The following is a 5,174-nucleotide window of genomic DNA, read 5'->3' as shown; positions in this document are numbered from 1 at the left end:
TTAATGGTAAAGGAAAAAACCCATACTGCAGTTAATTCCCCTTTGTATTTAAGAACTCATCCAAGAAAACTGTTTTCAGTTTAGCCCCCCGAGGGCCATACAAATCCCCAGAGATTTTTTTCTACGTCTATATGTAACTGTACTTAAAAAAAAAAAAAAAAAAAACTTAAACAAATAGTTTAAATTCTCAAGGAAATTTCTCAGAAATTAAGAATGGAGGCCAGCAGCGTGCCGGAGCTCTATGGAGGTGGCGGCTGCAGCAGCGACTCCTCTGAGCTGAGAGTTTCAGGCCAGTCCCGACTCCTTCCTCCCCCTTCCCTCCCCCTCTTTTGTTTTCCGTTCCCCTCCCGCTCCCTTCCCTGTCCCCACAACCGGATCCTGAGGCGGCAGCTGCAGTAGCAGCTGCTGAGTTCTCGGTGAAGGTTTTTCATTTGTTCCACCCCTTCCCTCCCCACCCCATCCATTAATATTATTCTTCTGAAGAGTCTTGGTTGTCAAGCCGCCAAAGTGGAGAGTGCGATTGCAGAAGGGGGTGCTTCTCGTTCCAGTGCTTCTTCGGGCGGAGGAGGAAGTAGGGGGGCACCTCAGCACTATCCCAAGACTGCTGGCAACAGCGAGTTCCTGGGGAGAACGCCAGGGCAAAACGCGCAGAAATGGATTCCTGCACGAAGCACTAGACGAGATGACGACTCTGCAGCAAACAACTCCGCAAATGAAAAAGAACGACATGATGCAATCTTCAGGAAAGTAAGAGGCATACTCAGGAAGCTCACTCCTGAGAAGTTTGACAAGCTATGCCTTGAGCTCCTCAATGTGGGTGTAGAGTGTAAACTCATCCTTAAAGGGGTCATACTGCTGATTGTGGACAAAGCCCTAGAAGAGCCAAAGTATAGCTCACTGTTTGCTCAGCTATGTCTGCGATTGGCAGAAGATGCACCGAACTTTGATGGCCCAGCAGCAGAGGGTCAGCCAGGACAGAAGCAAAGCACAAACATTCAGACGCCTCCTAATTTCCAAATTACAAGAGGAATTTGAAAACCGAACCAGAAATGTTGATGTCTGTGATAAGTGTGAAACTCCCCTCCTCCCCAAGGAGAAGGAACAGAGAGCCATTGCTAAGACCAAGATGCTGGGGAACATCAAATTCACTGGATAGCCTGGAAAGCTTGATCTTATTCATGAATCTATCCTTCGTAAGTGCATCAAAACACTTTTGGAAAAAAAGAAGAGAGTCCAACTCAAAGATATGGGAGAGGATTTGGAGTGCCTCTGTCAGATAATGAGGAGAGTGGGACCTAGGTTAGACCAGGAACGAGCCAAGTGCTTAATGGATCAGTACTTTGCCCGAATGTGCTTCTTGATGTTAAGTAAGGAATTGCCGGCGAGGATTCGTTTCCTGCTGCAGGATACCGTAGAGTTGAGAGAACACCATTGGGTTCCTCGCAAGGCTCTTCTTGACAGTGGACCAAAGACGATCAATCAAATCCGTCAAGATGCAGTAAAAGATCTAGTAGTGTTTATCCCTGCTCCCGTGGCTCAAGGGATGAGAAGTGACTTCTTTCTGGAGGGACCGTTCATGCCACCCAGGATGAAAATGGATAGGGACCCACTTGGAGGACTTGCTGATATGTTTGGACAAATGCCAGGCAGCGGAATCGGTACTGGTCCAGGAGTTATCCAGGATAGATTTTCACGCACCATGGGGCGTCATCGTTCAAATCAACTCTTCAATGGCCATGGGGGACACATCATACCTCCCACACAATCGCAGTTTGGGGAGATGGGAGGCAAGTTTATGAAAACCAGGGGCTAAGCCAGCTCTACCATAATGAGAGTCAGGGACTCTTATCCCAGCTTCAAGGACAGTCGAAGGATATGCCACCTCGGTTTTCTAAGGACGGACAGCTTAATGCAGATGAGATTAGCCTGAGGCCTGCTCAGTCTTTCCTAATGAATAAAAATCCAGTGCCAGATAACTGTGATTCCTTCTAGTGCACAACCACCACGCACTCAGACACCACCTCTGGGACAGACACCTCAGCTTGGGCTCAAAAGTAATCCACCACTTATTCAGGAAAAGCCTACCAAGACCAGTAAAAAGCCACCACCATCAAAGGAAGAGCTGCTTAAATTAACCGAAACTGTTGTAACCGAATATCTGAATAGTGGAAATGCAAACGAAGCTGTCAGTGGTGTAAGAGAGATGAGGTCTCCTAAACACTTTCTCCCCAAGATGTTAAGCTAAGTAATCATCCTGTCACTCGACAGAAGTGATGAAGATAAAGAAAAAGCAAGTTCTCTAATCAGTTTCCTCAAACAGGAAGGGATAACCACAAGTGACAACTTCATGCAGGCTTTCCTGAATGTACTGGACCAGTGCCCCAAACTGGAGGTTGACATCCCCTTGGTGAAATCATATTTAGCACAGTTTGCAGCTCGTGCTATCATTTCGGAGCTGCTGAGCATTTCAGAACTAGCTCAACCACTGGAAAGTGGCACCCGTTTTCCTCTCTTCTTACTCTGTCTTCAGCAATTAGCTAAATTACAAGATTGAGAATGGTTAACAGAGCTTTTCCAACAAAGCAAGGTCAATATGCAGAAAATGCTCCCAGAAATTGATCGGAATAAGGACTGCATGTTGGAGATCTTGGAAGGAAAGGGACTGAGTTTCTTATTCCCACTCCTCAAATTGGAGAAGGAACTGTTAAAGCAAATAAAGTTGGGTCCATCTCCTCAAACGATATATAAGTGGATTAAAGATAACATCTCTCCCAAACTTCATGTAGATAAAGGATTTGTGAACATCTTAATGACTAGCTTCTTACAGTACATTTCTAGTGAAGTAAACCCACCCAGTGATGAAACAGATTCTTCCTCTGCTCCTTCCACAGAACAGTTAGAGCAGGAAAAACAACTGCTTCTTTCCTTCAAGCCAGTAATGCAGAAATCTCTTCATGTTCACGTTGATCGACAAGTCAGTGCCCTCTATGCTCTTCAGGTGCACTGCTACAATAGCAACTTCCCTAAAGGCATGTTACTCTGCTTTTTTGTTCACTTCCATGACATGGAGGTTATTGAAGGAGAAGCTTTCTTGGCTTAGAAAGAAGATATAACCCAAGAGTTTCCAGGGAAAGGCAAGGCTTTGTTCCACATGGATCAGTGGCTAACCTGGCTAGAAACTGCTGAATAAGAAGAATCAGAAGAAGAACCTGGCTAAAAAAAACCAGCCAAAGCCTTAAATTGTGCAAAGCGTACTTTTGCTATGATGTTACTGCATTTGACCTAACCACTGCGAAAATTCATCTCGCTGTAACGTTTTCACAATATTTAAAGCAGAAGCACGTCAGTTAGGATTTCCTTCTGCATAAGGCTTTTTTGTAGTGTAAAGTCTTAATCATAGTGTACCATCAAATATTTTAGGAGTATCTTTAATGTTTAGATAGTATATTAGCAGCATGCAATAATTACATCATAAGTTCTCAGGCAGAGGCAGTCTATTGCAAGGACCTTCTTTGCTGCCAGTTATCATAGGCTGTTTTAAGTTAGAAAACTGAATAGCAACACTGAATACTGTAGAAATGCACTTTGCTCAGTAATACCTGAGTTGTTGCAATATTTGATTATCCATTTGGTTGTTACAGAAAATTTTTTAACTGGAATTGATGGTTGTTGCCGTAATAGTATACTGCCTGTATTTCTACACTGGGCTTTATGTGCTAGTTTTTCATATCCTTGAGCCTGGGTTTACTTGTACAAAACTGACCAGTTCTGAGAGATCGTAAATGCCCTTAAAGTGGTCTTTGTGGGTGTGAAACAAATGGTGAGAATTTGAATTGGTCCCTCTTATTATAGTATTGAAATTAAGTCTACTTAATTTATCAAGTCATGTTCATGCCCTGATTTTATATACTTGTATCTATCAATAAACATTGTGATACTGGGGAAAAAAAAAAAGGAATGGAGGAAAAACTCCAAGTTTTAAAGTACCTCCTCTTTTTTCAAAACAGCATTTTCTCTATTCTTAATAAAATAGGTCACTTGACCTGAAATAATCATAATAAAAATAACAAAAAATTGAGATACTAAAGAATATCCTGTTATATCAAGTGATTGTAGTATTCATTCTTTATTACTTTTGTACATAAATTTCCTGAAAACTCAAGGCTTTATAGCGCCACATGTTCTGTTCTGCTTGCATTGGTACTCACCTCTGTTTTAGTGCAGAGCATATTTTCCAGGGGTAAATACTTCTTTGTATCTCAGACTCATTTATCTCCACATCAACTTACCTCATTGCAGATGAGAAAATGCAGAAGACTCCGGCTGAGGCCGTGCTCTGTCATGGTTTCTCGTTCCTAGGAACACATGGAAGCAACTCTAAACTGCTGTGGATTCTCCTGTTAGTCTGTTAACTAAATAGGGGTGAATTTTCTATGAGGAAAATATTACCAGTAAATGTTTTTGTTTTAATTAGGGCCTGGTTAAGTTGCTAAAGGACTGAGTGAATCAAATTACAACACAATTGATCTTCAAAGTTTGGCTTCCCACACATCACAGATGTCCATCTAAACCAAATGTAATTCTCAAGCATGGTTTATGTCAAGAAAAGAACTGCTTATTGAAGCTGCCGTGAAGTGCATTCACCCACGCTTTTAACAATAACAAGTCTTACTGTTTTGACACCTTTTCAGGCCTAGTTCGGGGTGGGGGACAGTGCCCAAGGGGGGTGTTCTGTGGTCTTGTGAAATCAGGAAACATTTAAAAATGCAACATAACACAGATTTCAAAAAATACAGACATTTCCAGAGACTTGACAATGTTACTTTGTATTGTGAATCTTCAAAAAGGGAATAGAGGGTTTCCTACTTCGAAAACTTACTTGGAGTAACTTACGACAACTACAGAAGACACAGCCTAGGACACAAGTGTTCCATATATATTTGCAAGTGATTTGAGAGGCAGCATCATTACAATATGGATTGGAGGCAGACAGGCTGAATTCTTCCCCTACCTCGGTCAGTAATTAGCTGACAAGTAACTGGCAAGGCCTTGGACAAAGCATTTTTGTCCCCAGGCCTTAGTTTCCGATTTGTAAAGTGGAGATAAAGTCGTAAGATTATTGTGAAAATCAAATTAATAAATTCATAGTGAAAGTGTTATATAAACTGAAAAGC

The 5,174-nt window shown here is 42.1% G+C and overlaps 1 pseudogene across 1 annotated transcript; it reads left to right on the top strand.

Moving 5' to 3' along the window:
- Window positions 1-213: 213 nt before the first annotated feature.
- Window positions 214-3,217, top strand: LOC309957997 (eukaryotic translation initiation factor 4 gamma 2-like; annotated as a pseudogene). Its single transcript has 2 exons — window positions 214-293; window positions 423-3,217. The product of its transcript is annotated as a eukaryotic translation initiation factor 4 gamma 2-like (transcript).
- Window positions 3,218-5,174: the final 1,957 nt, after the last annotated feature.

Source organism: Leucopleurus acutus, assembly GCF_964270905.1.
Source record: "Leucopleurus acutus genome assembly, chromosome: 2".
NCBI lineage: Eukaryota > Metazoa > Chordata > Mammalia > Artiodactyla > Delphinidae > Leucopleurus > Leucopleurus acutus.
The sequence above is the reverse complement of the archived record's forward strand: the minus strand, read 5'-3'. Positions and strand labels throughout refer to the sequence as shown.